Genomic DNA, 24,070 nt, shown 5'->3' with positions numbered 1-24,070 from the left:
AGTCTGCACTTTTCACTGTTTGCCTTTTTTTCGGTGCTTCCGAGGGATCTACTTTTCAGATTTTATTATCTTCTACTATCGTAATCGTTATATGTATTGTTTTTAAATCCAAGAATTTTATCTACAATATCTATACTTTCATAACTTTCATTGGAAAATTGGTATGTGCGGTTTTCTATTTCAGCCTCTCTGATTTTTCGCATAAACGCGTGCATTTTTGTAGACACTCTAAATTCCAGCTCCCTACGTTTTCTTCCAATGCTTCCAATTAATTTACCAAGTATATTTATTGTAGCTCGGGCCGCGTTCCATAAGCTCTGTACGATATTTTTGAAGTTGATTCTGATCGTTATAGGTTTCCAATCTAATTTAAAGGCGTTTACGTCACAAAATATGTCGAACACGGGTAGATCATGATTCGACAATTCAACATTGAAGCCACAATTTTTCACGTCAAGAAGGTTATTCAGTCCGAATTCAATAACCATTTCAAGAACTTCAAGAAAGCAGTTTTTAAATCCTACCAGGACTGAACTGTTTTGATATCTGTCTTCTGGCCTGTTTCGTCGGGCCCTTACGGGTGTTTCTCTTGTTGCTCTGTCTTCTGAAAAGGCATTGAGTACATACGTTTTTGGTTCTAAAGGTTTGCTTTTTATATTTTTTTATACACGAGCATTTTTGTGTTTTACATGCCGTGCCTTTTTGTTTCCATTATGTGTGTTAGAGATTCACCTGGAGGGGATTACTTTTATTTACACTGTCCCGTGTCTTTGGAGCATGGTGGGGGTAAGAGTGAGGTTGGGTGCGCACCATAAACCGGTTTAAGCTCCCCAGTGGTGTTTTTGCCACTGACCGTTCCAAGGCGGTGCCCCACTGTGTTCCTTTGTTTGTTCGTTTTGTCCTCTTGTGTAGGCTTTGTGTATGTGTGTGTGTTCCTTTGTTTGTTCGTTTTGTCCTCGTGTGTTGTCTTTGTTATCCGCAGCAAATCCAGTTGCAAATTTCACTCCTTCGAGTACACGTTTTGCTGCTTCAATGATACCATTTGTAATTTCTAAAGCAATCACAGCCAAATCCAGATTTGCAACAATCCAACAAGATTTGCAAACACACATATAGGATCTGGAACTTCTATCATACATCTAGTGAAGCTACAGCAAGTGTACGGAATTCCAAGCCATCCGCGGCATATCCTACATTTTAATCCCGGAATACAAATTGTACCGCATGATCGGATTTGACAAAGATTATCAACTTAGAGCTGCGTTGAGTTTTGTTAGTGCTTCTTCAAACGGTTTCTTCGCGGCTTCAAATGCATCCTTCACTCTTTCCAGGGCAGCGATAGCACTGTCAAACTTTTCATTAGCTCCTCTCACGATAGCCTTCTTTTCTTCAAGTCATTGCTGCGCCGTTGACAATCTCTTTTGAGCAGTTATGAACCCTTTTTGAGCGAGGCTCAATCGTTTTTTAGGCCATATCAGTCAATGAATTGACAACTTTCTTCAGGGCATCTTAATAGCTATCTTGAAATGACTCGCTTCTTGTTTGCAGTTGTCGTCTTTTTCTGTTCTTGGCAACAAAACGTCCCTTTACCCTAAACACGATGCGATACCATTCTGATTTCATGTCTGCTTGAACATCTAACTGTGCAAAGAAAATGCCCCAGATATCCCCTTCCATGTAAAGGAATAAGTCGTTGTTGTTTATAAAAAGATCTGTTGTAAGCCTAAGTCCGACAAATCGTGCGAACACTTGAAGCTGAAGAGAAAATGAGTTCGTATCCAAAGAAAAAGCCCCACCAATACCCTTTCCTTTACGGATTAGTAAAAATGTTTTTAAGACTTTTAAGCGCGATGCTCTTCCTATCAATCGTAAAGCTTTTTCACCTTCAAAATGATTCCTGACCTGTTCAAATCGGCTACACTTTAAAATATGTCCGACAGAATAAACGAGTTCTAGGTCAAACTCTCCAAATTTCAAACCACCAAATCTCAAACTGGTAGTATTTTTTAAACCAAACCCCGTGTAGCCTGATTCAGAAGACATTTGTATCAAAGAGTTTGTTACTTTGACCATAGCATTCTTCAGATTAGTTTTAACAATGTTGATTTCATTCTTAATGATATTTGTAAGATTCTTAAATACATTCTGACTTATAAATTCAGTGTCTTCGAAGAATAATTCCACTCTGTATTCTAGGTTTTGAAATTCCTGCCAAAGTTGCTCTAAGTTTTGTTTCAAGTTAACTGAGGGTATATCAACAAAACGATCATGCACAGGTAGTCTTTTCATTATGTCAATGTTGATTTCAATGTCATTAGTCAAGGCAGACGTTGTATCTCTATAAATGATTCCTAGCTCTTTGAGTTCTTTTTCAAACGGAGTTTTAAGTCTATCTAAAATATCTATAAATGCAAGAATATCTTCTTTAATGTTGATTTCAAGCACTGCTTTTTGGGGTTCGTATGTTATAGATCCATATGCTTTCTGTACATTTGAGATACTCAGCGATTTTTGTTGGGTATAAAGTTTAATATGAACATGCCATTTTAGGACGGTGCTTTTGTCCCTTATTATGTCTTTTACTGTTTTCATAGTAGAAAAATTTCTATTTGATGATGAAGTTTTATCAAACCAGATTAAGCAGATTATCAATTCATCAGAAACATGTACTCTTAATTAACCTTAAGATAATATGATGTACTAATGTAATTGATTGCTAGCATTTAATCTCTTATTTTAATTCTGCAACATGATAGAAACGTTTCTAAACTTGACAATGAAGAGAAGAGATATTTTTCTTAAGTTGAAAGTCTCTGTTGAATATCAGTAAACTTGTAACGCATCCATTTTATATATGTATACCTGTTTCGTTGATTGCTAATTGATTCGAGGATTTCTTGCTTTGCGTTATTACACATCTCTTTGCACCTTTGGGCCCTCGCACAATCCCTCCTTATAGCAAACACCCATCCGAATCCCTTCGAGGCGCAATATGATTGTGCTATCTCGTTAAAAAAGTTATAGCTTAAGCTGTATGTCTCCACTGAATATTGTGTACACTCACTTAAATAATGAATATTCACTGTACACTTAGCTAATTGACAGGTCTTTTAGACGACGCGTCGTGCTGTAAGAGGGCGTATCGTGAGACGGCAAATTACCAGATACACAAGAAAAATGCATGTACATACATAGTTTATATGAACGATGTAAATCAATTATGTATAATCATAATGTTAAATGAAATTATATCTAGTGTTGACTACCAAACAGAAATTTAATTTCTATATTTTGCGACTTGTTAAAACAAAAGTATAAAAGTCCAAAAACTTACGTAAAACAAGAACTGCTAACACATACATCGTTTGTCTCTCACTGACTAACTTTAAATTTGTATTCTTTTTTTTCTTTTGTATAGGACGTTATATATATAGTATCGCACAAAGTTCAGATCCGACTTAATACAATTCTAGTTGAATATAGTTGACCAATAAGAAAGTTTGTGTGTTTAATAAAATCATGTGACATCAATTGTGGTAATACTTTTTTATCGTCCCCGACTTTTTCGAAGAAAAAAAGGGGATAAAGAAATAGACTGCGTCCTTTCGTCCTTCAGTCCGTCCGTCCATCACACTTCTTGTCCATTCCAAAACTCAATGAAGGGATTTTAAAATAACTTAGCATAAATTTTCCACTTAATGGGACGACGTATGTGCAAAACCTAGACCCCTAGCTTCAAGGTCAATGTCACACTTAGAGGACAAATGTTAACAGAGTATATTTCGCGTTCGGTCCATGCCTCTGCAATCATCAAGAGAATAAAATTACTTGGCACAAATATTCCCCGTAATGAGCCGACGTGTCATCAGCAAGACCCCGACCCCTAGTTCCAAGGTCAAGGTCACGGTTAAGAGGGTCTGTTTCGTGTTCGGTTCATAACTCTGCATTCATCGAGGGATTTTGAAATAACTTGGCACAAATTTTCCCCATAATAAGAGGACGTGTCATGCGCAAGACCTAGACCCCCAGCTCTAAGGCCAATGCCACATTTAAAGGTTAAATGTTAACATGGTCTGTTTCTTGTACGGTCAATAACTCTGCCATTCATCAATGGATTTTAAAATTCAATCTGCACAAATGTTTCCCTAAATAAAAGGATTTGTCATGTGCAAGAACCAGGTATCTACGTGTAAGATCAAGGTCACACTTAAAGGTCAAAGGTCAAATTCAAGAATGACATTGTCCGAAGCATTTCTTCATGCATGGATATTGATGTAATTTGGCACAAATATTCACCATTGTGGTGCACTCTTAATTTTAGAATTATTTCCCTTTGTTGTAACTATAAATAGCTTTTATTGCAACCTTTTTTTATTTCTGGCCATAGGGGAAAATCAAAACACTTTTCTGTGATACAATATACATGTTATAGCCATTTTAGGTGTATTTTGACCTATCTTTACCTGGTAAGGAGTTTTGTGTTGACTTGTATTATACAGAATTAAAATCTTTTTTTAGGATTAACTTTCCTTTGTTGTTACTATAAATAACTTATATTATAGCATTTTATTACTGGTCAAAAATCAATATGCAAATACAGGTGAGCTAGTGTAAAGGAATTTGCTATCGGGTGTATATTGTGACATTCTGGCACTCTTGTTAATTATTCCTTACCAGTCTAAAAATAGAATTACATTAAATCTTTAAAATATAGATATTAGCATTTAAAAGCATTCACCAATTATGGATTTCCAGAGAATTTCAAACTTCATAATGTCTTCATAAATAATATGATAATTATATAGTTATGACGTATGTACTTTGTTAGCATGTTGTTCTATCACTTGGAATATGTTGTTTTGGCATGCAACATGTTTTGTGAAAAATGTCCCTAGGCGGGGGACGTTGGTAACTCAGTGATAAATTCTTGTTTTTCTTAACTGTCTGTCTGAAAATTCGTTTTTGTTCTTAAAATATCTACTTTAATCGGCTCATCATGAATTGAAAGCTATTTCACAAGTTCATTTCATAGACAAACCTTATTGACATTCAAAATTTACATTTTAAACTGATCTACCTTTAAAAGTAAATAGATTAATAAAGTTATGCTGACCTTAAACCTGAAACCACATGGTCAGAACGATTTCTGAGATATAATTAAAGTTCCAGACAGGATCATCTGGGGTTTGAAACTGGATGAAAATACAAAGCCGTATAAAAACCTAATAAATATTGTCATATTTTCTGTTCGATACCTTGTCAGAATATTTCCTTATGCAAAAATATATGCCTTATGCAAAACTAGGTTATACTGTTTGCTGCTATTTCCGCGTTACATCCGGTGTCGCGGTATTTTGTTTTCGTGACATCAACAAGTTGCAGCGTCACCTACAATAAACACACGTGATCTAGTTATCACACCGGTTATTTTTTCTGGACAAAACTGCAAGATGAATCGCGTATGGGTGAATTTTTCATAAAAAATAAAATTATATCAAAATTACACAATGTGTTCAAATAATCTCATTGTGTTGTATTTATTCCACATATTTGGTTAAAATATTCGTGCGTCTGCTGTCAAAAGTCGTTGACATGATTTTCAAAAGCCTTTACCATACCATAGCCTTAAATAAAAAAAGTGTTTTTTTTTTTTTGGGGGGGGGGGGGGGGGTTCTCTCTTTTTTTTTGTAGGGCAAAACTCTTCAAAAGATAGAAAGCCTTATGACAGGGAGAATTTGAAAAACTTTGTCAGGCATGTCAGTCTATAGAGCGTCAAGAGTATAGTGTGTACCTGAATCCACTTTAAGAGACAGGACCAGAAATAATGTGACTCTTGACTGTAAGATGGGCCCTGAAACACTGTTCAATAAGATTGAGGAAGATAAGTTTGCTGAACATATTAAATACATGGCAAATATTGGCTATGGTTACATCATGACAAACATAAGATAGCTTGCAGCACACTATGTACGCTCACTTGGTAAAGAAGTTAAGGCTAAAGATTGTGTAAGTACTGTATGGTTCTATGCTTTCTTAAAAAGGCATCCTGATCTGAAGAATGTCCAGCCCCAAAAACTAGAATTATCAAGGGCAAAAGATACTTCTCAAGAAAAGACTGACAATTATTTCAATGAACTTAGGGGAATTTTGAGTGACAGTGGTCTTCTAAATCACCCAGAATGAATCTTTGGTATGAATGAAACTGGTATCAGCACGCAGCATACACCACCAAATATTGTATGTAGTAGGGAGAAGAAACCCTAAGCAGTGACGTCCCCTAAATCATCTAATGTAAAAATAATTAAAAGGATTCACCAGTATTACATTTGTGAAATGGGACAAATGGTATTTTCGCCCACACTGGGTCCATTTGAAGTACTGCACTGCAGTAAAGGTACTTCGAAGGGCATCTATTTTAGATGTCTACATTGTACCCTTGAAGAATAAAATAAAAAAAATCTAGTGTTTGAATTTTTGTGTGAATGAACATGTTACTGTTTGTTATTTTTCACATTGGATGATTCAAAAGTGTGCAAGTGCAACTTGTTAAAAAAAAAAATCAGTGTTTTTTTTTTCTTTTTCTTTTTGTTCGTTGCTCATAATCACAGTAAACAGTATAGTAGAGGATTTGGTACCACGACAATATAATTAACTCCCCCGACACAGATGAAGGACACCGACCTTGAAACATAATGGCGCGACATGTCAAACACCCAGTTGAATTAATGTTTTGAAGATAAAAAGAAAACATGTATTACTCTTAGAGGAATAAATTGAAAACAAACTACGAAAAAGGTGAGTTTTTCTTTCATTTTGTTTTTGATTTGTTTGTTATTACCGCGAAAATAGATGCAGATAGGCTATTTAGTAGCTGTTCTTATCAAAATGTCAGTATCAATTAGTAAACACAACAGCAAAATATTCATTTAAAAGTTTTTTAACCAAAATTTATTTCTTGGTTAGATTTTGCATGATACTTCGTACTACATAATACAGTCGGGCATAAAATGATTTAAATTGCTCGTACAATTGAATATGTATCTTGTAAATGACTACCTTTTTTAATCTGTCATCTATTTTTTTTTTATCTAACCAACTATATTTATGGTCTAATTCTTGCAACCAAAATAAAACTAACAATGCAGTTTTCTTACTAAATTACGTTTCAGGAATTCAGGAAAAATGACCTCCTAGTAGAAATCTAAAATATTTTTCAAACACATTTCTGTTGCTTCGTTAACATTATCACTTGGCTCCAACACCGCACATTTTGCAATCTATTATAATAAAATTTGAACACAATTTTTATGAGTCAAATATCTGGGTTACTATCGAAAACTGACTAAATTCTATTATCGATTCCAGTTTTTTGCCTTTTTAAGGGGCCAAATGTTGCTATTTTGGCTGGTGAACACGTTAGAAATCACATTTTGCAATCCATTTTTATCAGACTTGTGCACAAATTGTATTGCTATACTATCTCGGTTCCTTCCAAAAACGAGCTAGATCTCATTATGGGTTCCATAGTCATTGCCCCTTACTGGGCCAAAATTTGCTATTTCGGCTTTTGCAGCCATATAAAGACTTCATTTATGGTTTGATCTGATACATGCTTACATAATATCTTAAACAACAATAGACAATACGTTTGCGGTCAGTGTTACTGTTTCCTCGGTACTGAACGAAATATGGGTGAAGAACATGGCCATTGTGAGTCTGTCTGGTTCAATGTCTTTGGCCAGTTATCTTCCTCTGAATGTCTGGTATGACAACATGACTGAGACTGCTGTAGTGACACTCGCTTTTCCAAAAAGATTTAAGGTCAAGTTGTTTTGAGAGATATTGCCCTGAAGTTTATAGCTCAAACCAGCTCAATGGCATTAAACTTTACGTAGTATGCGGTAACATAATATAAATGGTGTGTACGTGTTTCTAAGAAGACTATGCAGAAATTTAGAATGCAACATCGTTTTGATAACATAGCGTCATCATCCATATTAAGGACATATCTGCCTCAGATGTTCAATATATTTGTGAAGCACTAGCCGATTCGGAAACCTCTTTACAAGAACATTTGTATGTCGCTATGAAAACCAACATCATAATATTCCCGACAGTCGTTCTCGTTTATAATTATGGGAAGTCACTAATGTCGCACACAGTCATATTTGCTGCAGTATTACGCAAATGTTTTCTTTGCTAATACGTGGTCTAACATGTTTTTTTAACTGTTCAAACTGTTTGCACACACGGTTTATCTATTTTTCTGTCGAATTGTTCGGTCAAATCGCTTATGCATCAATGCAAAGTTGAACTGTAAACAAGAGCTGTCCGTAAGACAGCGCGCTCGACTTTTCTCAGTGCATGACTCTGAAAATAAAAAAAAGGAAAGAAAAGAAGAAGGAAAAAATGGTTTTTCAAAAAAGCAACATTACGACTGCATTCGAAGTGTATGTGGCAGCTGCTACATAAGCCCCCGACGTAATTCGTATTTATGTTAATTATCTCAAAAAAAACTAAGAATTTTACGTTTAAGAAAACTTAATTTTATAATTTTTCCCACACTTAATTAACATTTAGTCCATAAAACTGTAGTATAAAGGAGTATATTGTATATAAAATTGCAGCGGAAAAGGTGTCCTTAAATGCTCCTAAAATGCCCCAGAATGCAGGAAATGAAGCGCTGATTTTCAAAATTTTACAGGGGAGCATGTTCCCGGACCCCACTAGCTGCGCCGCGATTTTTCTATTTCAGCCTGTTCAACAAAGACTTATTGACAACCCTGTTCTTTTATAGGGCTCACATGAAAACACAAAAAAAAATCAAAACATTTAGTGTGTAAAGACACATGTTTGTCATAGCTGGGACATTAATACGTATTAGCTACACCTTACTAGTCTTAGTGAGGGGGTCGGTCGGACCTCCTCTGAAAAAATTGGCTGGATCCGCGCATGCCCTGTACTATAAATCAATCAATAAGCAACAACAGGACAAATACAAACCATTGGAAATACATTTTCTGACCACTGGTAAAAGCACATCTTTCCAACAAAGACTAAAATGGCTGACTGACCAGTATTTTCAAAGAGGTCACAGGTCAATTGAAAATCACCAAACCGCGGTAAAACAGATAACTCTTGACAGGTTAGGGATACAAGTTGAACAAGGTTGACGGAGATGTCTCCCTTATGAAATCTTAAGTTTTAATAGAAAACTGACCCTGTTAACACTTGTCACGCTAAAAGTGAAAACATTACAGAGACATAAAGTAAGTGTTTAAATGAATTATTTCTTCAATGGTGATGTAGATTAGCTCCAAGACTATGATATATTTTTTGATTTTTAAAATTATGAATATATCCAGAATATTTCGTATGACAAATATTACAATCAGTTCTCTGAGAAAACCTTTTACATAGACTGGTATTTGTCATTTATACATAAAATGAAAGAAACTTTAAAAATCTTGAAATTGTAGGACAATTCTTAATTTGAAGCCCAGTTGCCAGTCCAATAGTGATACAACATCATCATCTAACAAATAATGACCTCTTTTGTCTGAGCGGTTGTAATGTACATTTATAGAGAAACAACGAAACATGGAAATAGGAGAATAACGCCCAGCTCATTTACGTAGATAATTCAGCTTTATCATGTATTTCAAACTTTCCGAATTTATATCTGATGATGCGGAATCTTTGTACCGAAATTATGAAACCAAAATATTAATACAGTGTTGAATATTTCATGGTTTTGATTTATTGTCACACTGGAGGAGATTTTGTTTTACAGCGGCTTCAAAATTATTAAGAAATAGTATAGTGTACCCCACCTCACCTATAATTACAATGAAATCGAAGGCCTTATCCAAGATTGATTAGAAAACACAGCAAAACGTGCTGCTAAGGAAAGAATAATAAAAATTATAAGAAATTTTCCACAAAATTTCAATAAATGTTCAACAATCTACTTAATATTATGAAAGAAACTGTAAAGGACATATCTGTTATTCAGTGACAAATGATAAAATAAAGGTACCAAATTTTAGAAACTTTATTTCATTTTCTTACTTAAATCATAAAATTCTGCTCTACATCCCTGAATCCAGTGTTGTGCTTGTCATTGTATTCTTGAAAAGTTAAAAAGGGATGGCAGAATTTAAGCAATACAAAATCAGTGAAAAGCAGAATACATGTAGGGAAATGACTAGTGATCACGTTTCTTGACTTTTCAAAATTTGATAACTTGAAAAATCATGATAGTCACCAAATAATGTTTTGTACTTAAGTTTTAATGGGACGAGAAGCATTTTAAAGTCATATTGGGAAAAGAACCGCTTGTTTGGTTTTGGTTTGACGAACTTAAATAACTTCATAATTCTTCCAAAGATTATTTGTGTGACATTCTTTCAAAAGTATGTTTCAGAAAGATTACTAGTATCTTAAAACTATCTACAATATACATTCGATCATACATGATCCTATATCCATATCTTTGGAAGAATCAGATTATTCTGATTTTTGCAATAGTATTTGAAAAACCGGTAAAGCAGTTTCAAACAAGAAGATTTTATTTAGACTTTATGAACGGAAGAATAAAAGTGATCGGATACACTTCAGTGGTATGTACAGAAAACATAGCTCGGAATAAAGCTAACATCAAGTGGTACTCATCTTCTACAAAGTTGCAGTAACATACTTTGCATTGGCATATAATTGCATCTTTCACTTTTTTACTAAGTCATGTAAAAATACTCTAAAAGTAACAAAAGTATATCTGATACATTGCATATATTTCTCATTCTTAGACATATTGTGAAAAAAAATTAAATTTGAATGCACTGCTACACTCTTGAACGTCAACTGACAAAACTGAATTAAAAAAACTCCAAAAATTTAAATAAAGACCACATTATTACTAATGATAGGAATTCGATTAATGGTTGAAACGTTTGCTCAAAATAACACATGTAAGTGTTCGAAGGGATTTTTGTTCGAGAAAGCTTGTAGTTGTATAATTTACAATTATTATTCAAACTACATTTGTATATGTTATTACTCAGGAAGTCCTGCTGCGTCTCCATTCTTTCATTTTTATATTAATGTTTTATTAAAGACTGGCTTTGATCGTCCACATTTTACCTCTGAACTAGGCATATATGCAAATGGCATGACAAGAGCAAGTTCAACTTTCTTTTCATTCTCAGGTAAGATCTTTGTAGCCCTGAAAGAACAAAGATGTATAAATTCAAATTCAATTTCAAGTTGTTTTATGTTGTATCTTTGTTAGGTTAGTGTCATAATTTTCAAGTATGAATATTATTAATGGGAATTTACATATTCACTAATGTTTGCGAATGCCACTTATCACAAATTAAAATCAGACACTTTGTTATTAGTTCTTATTCTTTTGGGATACTAAAGATAATTCAATGTTCATAAACATTTCATGATTTAGATACAAAAGATGACTTTTGAAAGATCTAGACATTTAATTTTGCTGCAATCATTAAGCAGAAGTTCTATGTAAAAGTTAGAAGAAAGTTGAATTTCGACTTGACATATTGAAAACTTTATCACTGTCTATGTTTATTTTTCTCTCAATGAAAAGAGGTATTGACTGAGGTTATATTCCGAGGTTAATAACACTTTTCCAAGGCCGATAAAATCTCATATTGACCAAGCATTAATTTGATTTATTGTTTAATCCAGCAACTTTAGGTTACTTGTGAAATTATTGCGAAACATTTAAAGTAGTTGGTTATAGTCTATGCTGTCGGCAAGTGATTCTACCTTTGCGACCACTGTCTACCAAGATCAGCCTGTTCATCCGTGCAGGCCGATCATGGTCTGCACCGTTCGCTCTTCAGTCACTAAATTTTCAGTGAACACCACTTAGAATAATAAGACGTACTGCCAAAATTAAAATCTTATCTTAAAAGCTTTAGCCGGCTAAGGATTAATTGTGTCATTTTTTTAACGTAACATCTGCTTCAGGTTAATATGAATATTTGGTTCCGCCCTCAAGTCAGCATGACTTTTATCACTAACAATGTGACTATATTCAGACCAATAGAGATGACCATAAATATAGAGTTTTTTATAACAGTAAATATGTTAACAATTGATTTGTTTTAATTACAGTTCACGATGAGTGTGCTAGTGGGAATATGCCATGTGGCCAAGGTGTGTGAACTCACCTGGGTTTTTTCACTTGTAAATGTGTATCAGGGTATATTCTTTCAACAAATGGACAAACATGCTCTGGTATCCATTTTGTATCTAATGTGGTGGTTCTGTTTACTTCTATTTAGATAGAGTCAGATTTGATCAAAGCAGTACGCGTACAGGTTTTTGTCTTTCTTTTTTAAATCTATAAATTCATATGTTTGTAATCGTAAATAAAATAAAATAAAACCACATTGAGTTGGAAGCAGTCTGGACGTGTTGTCTGTATGGTATATAGGGAAGCTGTTAAATGTGCTAGTCGCAAAAAATGTAAGAAATGTAACAGAAATGTCGCTTTAATTTATATCATACTACATAGTAAGTACTTCTAAATATTCAGCTGTAGTGTTATGTTAAGGATATAAGAAGGAATTTTTTCTAATGCTAAGAATTGTTTCAAAATCTGTGAGCTTGAATAACATTTGTTTCCAAAACAAACAAGAGAAGAAAAAACACACGTCACCGAATTCTTTTTAATTATAAAGGGAATTTTCTTCATACACCATTTTATCATTTCTGAACCATTGTAAGATTGAAAATATGTTTGTACTGTACAAAACATAATATCCCACTTAATGCTATAGGGATATCAGGTCTTAAATGTTAATATCAATACAAGATGATGTCAGTATTATATAAGCTAAAATATCACTAGCAAATCTATTTCATTTATAGCTTATCGATCAGTATACGTATCAGTTACGAAAATATCAAGAACATGCCGCACACAGGATGAAAGAATTTACCTTGGGCTGAAGATTGGTGTGTCTCAATCAATACAGAGAAATCGCCCACCACACTATTCTCCCGGTCGTCAAAGCAGAGGCCGGGTAAAATCAAGATGGGAAATAATTCGTTGCCTCAAATAGACGAGGCAAAATACCTTGGAGTGACCTTAGTCAAACAGAAGGGAAGGCCCGCAGGAAGCTTACTATGATGCATAAACTTACTTTAACAACGTGGGGAGCAAATGAACACAAACTAAGCACATTATGTAAGGGAACATTGAGACCCCATTTAGAGTATAGCTTAACTGACTGGTCCACTACTATCAAAACTAACCGACAGGCTCTAGAAAACGTAGCAGTTTCGTTCACGAGGCAAAGAAGCTCAGTTCAGAGTTCAAAACTGAGCTGTACATACCAATGACTCCCCTAGGTAGAGAAGACATTATATACCCTCTAGCAAATGATCTGAGAGACATGCTGTTCCTCATCTTGACCGCTGGAAGCAAGAGGATGAAGGTATTCGGAAACGTCTCAGACTGTGATAAATGAAAACTATCCTCCGGAAACATGAACTCATGCCTATAATGATGGATCAGCGACATGCAACATCAAAGATTGGGGGACAGGAGTTTTCAGTCAATACCCATCTGGCAAGAGAGAAACACTACATGCAGCCACAGGAAAACACAGTAGCAATCACAATCCGAGGACGACCGAACGTAGGTTGACTGTACTAGTTTTGATGAAAAACGCTTAAGGTAGTAATTTTTTTCACCCTGCAATTTCAAAACAAACCAGCCTTTTTTAAAAATTGTTAACTAAAAATAGTTTTAGACGGACAGCCTTTGTATATTGACAAAATGTCAAAGTATACGGAAAGTTTAGCTCATTCTGTAAAAACGATTTAATTCTTTTTGAATTTTGTCAGTCTTAAATTTAATAATCTACGCAAAGTATCGTATTTTTCTTCTCAGATTCATAATTATCACAGAAAAATTGCTAATATTATACTATATATTTAAAAGTAGCAACGATGGCGAAAATATGACTTATATAACAAAACATTACCCTTACAAGACGACAGTTCCCTTGAATTTTTACAATTTTTATATAAAGATAACATTAAACATGGCTGTCAGGCAATAACAAAAAATGCCATCAAAGGCTATTTCTAGGCCTCCTTTTCGTATATTTAGGCACAATATTAATTGAGTCTGTTCATGAGAGGTAATGAAATGTTCAACACTTTTCACCAACCCACCCCCACTCCAAGCACCGGCTTAAGCGCAATCTGTTACAAATATGTTGAAAGGGCTCCATGATCAGAAAGGAAACACTGAATCCAATGTGCTGATTATTAATAAAATTTGTAAAAAGATCCTTTGGAAGCAAAGAATGCAACGTAGAAGAATAATAGCAGACTCAGTTTTATTGACTTTATTAAATATACATCACCTCTCATGTCAACTAGCACTGGATAAAGTAGAACTCTATAATTAATTCATGGCTGTACTTTTGTTGATATTTTGTGTTGGGTTAAATGTCGCACCGACACAATTTGAGGTCATATGGCGACTTTCCGGCTTTAATGGCAGAGGAAGACCCCAGGTGCCCCTCCGTGCATCATTTCATCACGAGCGGGCACCTCGATAGAACCACCGACCTTCCGTAAGCCAGCTGGATAGCTTCCTCACATGAAGATTCAACGCCCCGATTGAGGCTCGAACCCACATTGATGAGGGGCAAATGATTTATAGTCAGCGACCTTAACCACTCGGCCACAGAGGCCTTTATGTAATATTGTTGAATCTCGTGAGCATGACATCTGTGTGAATTCGTTGCGCACAATGAGAGGGTCGCAATGGGGTTTGTTTTCACATATTGACCATTGCTTTCGGAGGTAACGACGTATGTTAACCTTGTGACAAATAAGATGTTTGGCATGTTTCAACAACGCAATTTTTCCATCCTCGAGACTCGCGGAGCGCTTTCTGTCAGATTGTCGTCTCAATTAGGAAAGAATAATGTCAACGTCAGACGTTATTTCTAAGATCAACGAGTTAGTTTGGGCAGCTTATAATGACAACAGTTGTCGAGGTCAGTTGCTCAGTCAAGTGTGACAAAAATCATACCAATTATAAGAGTTCCTTCTCAATAAAAAAAGTTAATATCTTAAAAATTTACGTATTTTTGATCTTATGGCTATTAGAAAATGTATGGGTCAGTTTTTTTCAAAGTTCGGTGAATAATCATTCGAATTTTTTAATTTCTATTATATGTCATTATTTTGGATTACTTTACATCAAAACATATCTATTGTCAAAATTAACTTAAGAAAGACAGCAGAGCTGACTATTCAACACACAATACACGGGATATGGTAGATGCTAGGAAACACTTATGCTTTATGTATACTGGATCAATGTACGGGTGTTAGGTTTTTGCTCCGAGATAGAAAGACAACATAGTTGGTTTATATTTATTCATTAAGATTGTTTTAATACTGCAATTCACGACCTTCATAGAACTAACTCTGGACAGTGATACTTGCATTACATTTAAGCCACGCCTACTGATACGTGATTGGCTATAGAAATATTACATCACTCCTTTGTATTTAAATGAAATGATTATCATTTATTTTTCAATTTGAATACATCAATTTTTTAAAAAGTACTAAATATTAAAGACATATTATTTTCATACATGAGTGCATGTTTTCGATTTATATTGCTTGGTTTAAGTGCAAGTTATGATAAGCCGCAATTAATTAAAAAGTTTTACACTTGAGAGAGTGTCATAAAGTATTTTCCAAGTCTGGTTTCTTATGGATTCAATTTCCTATAAATATAATATATTAAATTGATAACGTGTCTACCTTTGAACATTCTAAAGTTGTTGCCTATTTATTTTCCTTCTTTTAACAAGTAAAGTTTACAACAGTTCAGACGCTTGTCCATACCGGAATATTTGCTATTATTATTCTTATTATTTCAATATCTTCGCACAAAATTTCTTAACTACCCTGACATTTTATCTTTTGCATTTCAGGCATTTGCTTGTTTCGCCGGCCATTTTTACTTGTTCATGCGATGGTTCCTACCATCAACATGATAGTTTTTTCGACATGAGATACTTGGTGTCGTATTACCGTGTCATTCACCGGTTTGAAGTCAACGTCCTGAAATTAAATGTGCATTTTTGAACTTGGAATGAAGACAAATTGGTGTCTTATATATTATACTTTTGGTTATTAGGCTGTACATTTGTATTGCAGCCATTTTAATACAATCAATTTAAATATTATTTCTTTTCTAAAAAAAGGTTGTACTTTCGTAGAATTTTATTTTTTAGATGTAGTTTTTAATTCAAGTCAAGTCAAATATTTTATTGGCATAAACATACATATGTCCATCGCCAAATTACTATGTGGCGGTTTATACATTTATGTACAATATTATAAGAACAGAAAAGTGTAGTATAAACAATTTTCATGATAACATATCTCTATGACATAAATTTAACACACATAAACAGAAAATCAAATATAAAGTTAACTAATTTCATTTCTTTTTTGAGTCGCCATGTATATAAACTTTGCTAAATTAACAATCACATTTCTCTGTGTAGATTTCATTATTGTTTTAAATTTATTTATAATTTTTAATGTAAATGCCAAATTAAAGAAAAGACCCATTTCCAATCTTTAAATGAACCATATATATTGTTTTCTGATGTTTTAAACTGCATATTTTACATGTTCTGATATTGTGTATTACCTGAATTAGTATTTGAACAAACGCTAATTAACTTTTAGCTCATCAAATATATGTTGCTATTAGACTGAAGGTTTGTAACGCGAATTTATCAATATTACTTTACTCCCATCAGTCTTGAAAAAAATACCACCTAATCTTATTACTTCACTTTTTTTCTAACATATCGTTATGTTTTGAAGATAGTTGTCAAGTGAAAATGCAATGCATTCATCGCGGCATGCGATCGAAATTAAAAGGAATATTATGTTTCGTTTGTGCGTTATATTCAATATGTTTCAGCTTAAACTGTACGTCTCTGTTTAGCAACATTGATTTTACACTCACTGTCGCGTTTTCTTGTGAAACCAATTGAAAATTCATCATATCTTCTGATACATTTGTCTTATAGCAATTAAAAATAATAGATATATTAATTATGAATAATGGTAACTAAAACAACATTTTGTTCATAAAAAGGTAATCTGAATAAATGTATATTTACGAATCCCTTTGGTGGTTTAAAATAAATTAAATATTTTACGCTTGGTCCTTTTGGCATAGAACGGAACAGAACAGAATTATTATTCACTTGAACTAAAATTTTTTTTTTTTTTTTTTTTTTTTTTTTTTTTTTGAGGCCCCTTGTGGGTAACCCCGTTTATTATCTCCGTAACCGGTATAATAGGGGTCGGAGAACCATCCGCCTATTAACCTTACAATATCCAATACATTCAAATATTTAGATATATAATAAAAGTTACTACATACATACACAGTACCATACATAATACCATATTTACAAACAGTTGATGTTATTCACTAATTTTTCTGGCACATAAAAACAATTTTGTGATGAATGTATGATGCTTTTTGTGTAAAAAAAAGGAAATAAATTATAAAAACAGTTGATGATATTTCTAATTAAGATAATAAACGGACCTCATGAATGACAATGGAAGAAAAAAAAAACTGACAGAAATACAAGCGAGAAAAAAAAAAACTGGAAAAAAAAAACTGAAAAAATGTGCTGCCCTTTTCCTACTATCACTGGATTTTAAATCTAACTTTTTGTCATTAATGGATATTATAATTTCTTTCTCTTAATCAGGGTAATAGTAATCATATATCAAGTTTTTGTAATAAAATTGACCAGTTTTCCTCAAAGTTATGAAGATCGTTGTTTATCTTGGCGATATACTTCATTGTTATGAATTTTTGTTTTAAGTATAAAACAAAAGATGGAGTATTTAGAAGATGTATACAATTTTCTTTAAATTTTGATTTAAAGATGTAATACTTAAGCAATAAAGAAATAAAGTTTCCTTTAGAGTTATCGTTGACAAATGAGAAAAGAAATTGTTTTTCTTGTATATTCAGATCTATTTCACACTCACTTCTCATCCACTGTTTGATGCTTACTATAAAATTATAAATAACTGGACATGAAAAAAAGATATGTTCTATTGTTTCCCGCTCGTTTTTGCAGTAAGAGCATAAATTATTATCTATTTTATGTATGAGATGTAAAAATGAGTTTGTAGTAAGAATATGATGATTTATCTTAAATTGAAAATCTTTTAACTTTATTTCTTTGATTGTCTTTAAGTTTTTGCAATAATCTTTAAATTCGTCATCGGAAATCCCCATTATTTGTACCCATTTGTTTGGTACCACGACACTCTTTGTATTTGTAATTGTGTCGTAAAAAATACTACTACCTTTTTTATCTTTTATTACATTTTTTAAATACGGATTCAAAAACATGTTTGTCTTATATTTAATAACCTCATTTGCGTTTTGTCTTATTATATTTTTCCATTCAATTGGTATGTTTGAAAGAACACGGTGCAAATCTATAAAAGTTCCTCTTACCGAATAAATGGTTTTAAGGTCTTCTAAGCTATAAAAATTCCCATTATTGTCGAGTAAATCTATAATATATATGATGTTTCTCCGGTACCAGTTTTCTGAATATTCTGTTTTTATTCTGAAACGGTGGTTATACCATAAAGGCGAGTATAAAATATCTTCTAAATCATTGATTTCGCAACATTCAACAAATCTACACCAACTATTGAGCACATCCCTCCAAAATGGATTATGTACTTCTCTTACTAGTACTTTTACATATTGCGAGCCAAAAGAGATAATTTTATCAAATGAAAACGTTAACAGAGATTTCCAAGTATCACAGTTAAAAATAGCTAATCTCCTAATCCAACTAATTTTCAAACTTTGAATAAAAGATTTAAATTAATCATGCTCAGTCCTCCGAATTCTATATTCTTTGTGACAATTACTCTTTTTATTCTGTCAGGTCCGTTGTTCCATAAAAACTTATAGGCAATAGTTTCTAATTCCTTAATAAAATAATCAGATGGGTCAGGTAGTGCAATAAATATATAGACAAACTTTGACAAAACAATAGATTTTAACACAGTTACTTTCCCAAAAAGGGTGAGCTTTCTTTTTGCCCAAATATCTAATATATTCCTGCATTTTTGTAATATTTCAAGAGCATTTAGATTCCAGATATCATATATATTGGCAGAAAACCGAACACCCAGTATCTTAATTGGTTCTTGAGTCCAATCTAATGAGTAGTCTCTACATAACTGACGTTGGGAATTTCTAAGTGAACCTATCCAATAAGCTCTGGTTTTTTTCTATATTTATTTTTAAACCTGACATTTTATAGAAGTTATCAAGTGTAACCAGACAATTTCTAAGAGATTCCTCGGTTCCGTTTAAAAATATCTGTGTATCGTCAGCATATTGACTAATTTTATATTGTTGATTTCGCAGGCTAATACCTACAATACTATTGTTACGTCTAATCATTAATCCCAGTACTTCAGAACATAAAATAAATATATAGGGTGAAATTGGGTCACCTTGTCTGCAGCCTCTTTCGAGAAGGAAAAAGTCGGATAAATGACCATTTTGCAGAATGCACGTTTCACTTCCATTTTGAAATAGACGTATCCATTTTTTAAAAGAATTCCCGAAATTGAAGAAATCTAGGGTTTTGTGTATAAATGTCCACGAGATAGAATCAAAAGCTTGCTGGAAATCTATAGAAAGCAGTAAACCAGGCAAATTTTCTGAATTCGTTTCAAACATAATATCGTAGATAAGTCTAATATTTTCTCCAATAAATCTGCCGGATATAAAACCTTTTTGATCTTGATGTATTAATTTATCCAAGAATAATTTTAAACGATTTGCTATTGCAGCTGAAGCTAACTTGTAAATAACATTTAAAAGAGAGATTGGTCTCCAATTTTTCATCAAAAATCTATTTTTATTTGGTTTTGGAAGACAAGTTATGACCCCTTGTTTCTGTGTTACTGATAAATTGTTTGTTTGATAGGCAAAGTTTAATGATCTCAGAACAAAGTATGCAACATCTTTCCAAAAGAACTTGAAAAACTCTACAGTAAATCCATCCAACCCGGGGCTTTTATCGTTTTCATATTTTTTAAGGCACCACTTAATTCCTCAATTTCAAGCTGTCCTTCTAGTTTTGCAGAATCTAGAAAACATAATTTTCTGGGATTATCTCCAATAGTATTTATAATAGGTGTTTCATCTACATGTATGTTATTTTTATACAGCTTTTCATAGTAACTTTTTTGATATTTTAAAATGTCTTTGGTGTTGGTGTATTCAACATTATCTTCATCTATAAGTTTATTAATTGTTTTGCTTATGAAATTTCTATTTTCGAGATTGAAAAAATAGCTTGATGGCTTTTCTCCTAAATTTTCGTACCTACATCTTGACCTAATCATTACACCCTCAATAACCTTCTGTCTTAATGTTTCTAGTTCGCTTTTCTTTTCTTGTAGTTCGTTAAATGTACTATCATTTGTATTCATAAAGTTAGCATTAATGCTATTTTCTAAAATTTGAATATCATTTTCTAGATCTTTTTCCCGTTTTTTTTCTCTTTTCTTTTTTTCGGAGCAATATTTTATGGTTTCCCCTCGAAGAATAACTAAAAAGGTTTCTAGAAAAAGTTGATCATTAATATTTAACTGAATATGTTTGTTTTGAAAAGAATTTCCGTTTATAGTGTCCCCATCATTTTCGTTATCTTCCGTTCTATGTTGTTCGATAAGATTTTCTAATGTAGTTTTAACAAACTTAATATATGTTTCGTCTTTTAGAAGGGAATTATTGAACTTCCAGTAACCCTTTCCTCTTAAGCTATCGTTAAACTTAAGTTTTAAAGTAATACCGTTATGATCTGATCTGTAACCAGGAATAATATTTGAGTCTATTACTAAGTTCATTACACTTTCGCTTATTAAGAAGAAATCGAGTCTTGATTGTTTCTTTGTTGGATTCTGCCTTCTCCATGTATATTTTCTTTTATTTTCGTTTAGTATTCGCCAAACGTCGATAAAACCCTCATTTTCAATTAGATTCATGACACTTTTTCTAGCTCTTTGATTATTAACTAAAAATTCCTCTTGATAAACACATATACATTATACTGGATTTTGACATGCTTAAAGTGAATAAAGCGCTTTCATACACTCTTATACAGTTTATGTTTACAAACATGCGTATAGCCTTACAATTAAGACAATAATATCTTGAACGCCAGCCAGACGCTTTAAATCAGTATGTAAAAATAGAATACGTGGTGTGATTATGAGTAATTGATATATTTAAATCTAGTCGGCAAATCCGTTGGACTTTCCTTATTTGTATGTGTGTGGGTTTTTTTGGGGGTTTTTTTACTGAAAACCGATTTTGCTGTAATGCGCTATACGGGTAAAATTAGTTCTAGTTCTCTTTACTGGTCTTAATGAAACGCAAAGTTTGGTGAAATTAAACGATTTAATAAACGTATCTATATAATTCGTGTTTTTATTTAATATGTTCGGGGTTGTCTGCAATTTTGCATAACAAATATATTTCGGGCTAGGCGCAGAATAATCTTTTCTGTGCATTTCCTGACATTTAAATATCCTCAATAGTTTATTCAAAAACTACATATGAAAATCTGCATATAACCAATATGTCAAGTGATAAAATATCTACGACTTTAGTCGTGGGATTTCTAAAAATCGCATATCTTTAGTTAGATCTGCTTACGTAATGAGCTATCAGAATCCCAATTTACCCTGGCCAATGAAATAGAATATTGTAGCAGTTATAAATTAGGAATCTTTGGATAAGTTATATCAGACTTGTCCTGCTATCTATTAAAGAGTTTGTGCGTGTAACGTGCAAGTTAAAATAAAATAATAAAATATAATTCTTATTGTAAAAGCATGGTTTGGATTTTATTACTCAGCTGGATGTGCCAAATGCTAAGCACCCTCATGTCTCTATTAGAAATGATTAAATCAGAGTATGATACAGAAACAAAACACATGGATACTATCCCAGTCAGGCCAGCATTATACCAACTGTATCTCTTCTTGGTAAGTATTGATATTTTTGTTGGTTAATGTACAAATAAGTCTCATTGCGTTGAGTTCATAGAGTGCCTTTATGCTGTATCAGTTTAAGAAAATACTCTACATGAATGTTAAAGTACATGTCAAACTTCTTTCGAGGGTTATAAATTCTATTTGACTCAGATGTTGAAAAGCAAAATCATGTCATATTGGCATTGTTTAGCTCGTGGTAGAGCGCTTGCTTGGAGTACGGGGGATGGTGGTCGCGTCATACCAAAGACACAAAAGTATGGTACTAGTAGCTCCCTTGCTTGGCGCACAACATTAAAAGGGAAACTGGCTTCTCTTCTCTCATACCCTCGTGTCAATCGATTCCATCAGGAATAAGGTGTCGAGAGTGGTTAATATAAATTGTAGAAGTTGCTTCAAAAGCGACCTAAAATAAATTAGTATGGATAAATCAAACACGACATTCACTGTCAATAGGGGCTAAGCGATGTTAAAATTCTGCACTTTACTGGTCAGCACAAATTAATCTTTAGATTTTAATTGTATTTTGTTTACTGGTTTTTTTTTCTTCTGCAGATGATGTAGTAAAACTTCGCTATATGTGTTACATGTTGAAGTATACTGGTGCACTTGCGTTGTCTATTGGATTCTGCGTCCTCACATGCCAGTATGTCAAGCCGAAATTCAGCAGTGTAAAAGATATATGGAGACCTGCAGCACAGTTTATTCCATTACAGTTACTTGGAGGTACTTTACTACAGTAGTTTAACTTACTCTTCTGATTTTTGCTCAACTAATATCAGAAAAGCATAATGATGCTTTCATTTAATTTCTGTTTCATTTAGTACTGTTAATAACACGATCTGCTAAATCTGACGAGACTTTTTATATATAAGTATGTTGCCTTAATTGTTACTGTAGCATGTATTTGTTTTCTAATTTCAGTCGTTGCTTTATTAGTTAGACTGGTTATATTGCTCTTCTACAAAATCCAGCACGTATGTGACACCGATGAGAAAAGAAGTTTGGAACCAAACTACATAATGCTAGGAGTAGCCGTTTCCTTTGGAATGATAAGCATATTCATCTATATCGGACATGTTTTTGCTTTTACGTACAAAAAATGTCTTCAACATGAGAAGGACAATGCAAAACAGCGAGCTAATATTACCTATACCAACATGTATGAAATTGCAGTACATACAAGTAACACTCAAGGTGTTTCTGTCTGTTCAGGATATGTAATTTAGATATCAGTTCATTGCATTGTTTTCACGTTGCTTTCAAGTCTTTCAGAACAAGTCTTCTTTAAAGGGTATGTATTATCATTTAATATTCCTTGGGTACAGAAATGATATACCCTTTAAAATATGTGTTTGTATAGCATGTTTTATAAAAGATGAAAAGATGAAATTAGCTTAATTTCTTATTACTTTTTTATATTTGTCGATCAAACTTGTTATTTATGAATTAATGCTTTTATACGAATTTATTCAACGCTTGTAAAACATGCAATCAATGAAATGTATTTATCTGTTTTTTTGTAAGTGTACTTATGTTAATGCACACAAATTTCAAATGTGTTTATTTATTGTGTATGTTACTATTGGCGAGCTATTTATATCGTTGGCTGTTTAAATAAATGCATATTTATGGAATCACTTTGTAATTGTTTCACTTTAGATAGGTCATGAAGGTTTTCAATCAAAGGATCAGCATGGGTAGATTATTGCATTATTCCTCAATATGATTTAAATCCTTATTAAAGTTTTTTCTCTCCTCTAACTCGTGCCACAGCAATGATCAACAATACCTGTCACTTGGGCACCTAGTAGTCATAGCTTCTATTCCGTCTAAACAGCTGATCGCATGTATCTGACTAAGGCCAAAAATAATGAAGAGCTGAATTCAAAATATCTTGTCTTAAAAA

General features: G+C 33.1%; 1 long non-coding RNA gene across 1 annotated transcript; it reads left to right on the top strand.

The window, feature by feature from the left end:
- The first annotated feature begins 21,246 nt into the window (after positions 1 to 21,246).
- On the top strand, positions 21,247 to 23,539 carry LOC123545685 (uncharacterized). The gene is made up of 3 exons (XR_008369835.1): positions 21,247 to 22,155; positions 22,717 to 22,887; positions 23,086 to 23,539. It is a non-coding gene; the product is annotated as an uncharacterized LOC123545685 (long non-coding RNA).
- The last annotated feature ends 531 nt before the right edge of the window (positions 23,540 to 24,070 follow it).

This window comes from Mercenaria mercenaria, chromosome 1 (assembly GCF_021730395.1).
Source record: "Mercenaria mercenaria strain notata chromosome 1, MADL_Memer_1, whole genome shotgun sequence".
Taxonomy (NCBI): Eukaryota; Metazoa; Mollusca; class Bivalvia; order Venerida; family Veneridae; genus Mercenaria; species Mercenaria mercenaria.
Note: the sequence above shows the minus strand (reverse complement) of the source record. Positions and strands in the feature narration are given on the sequence as shown.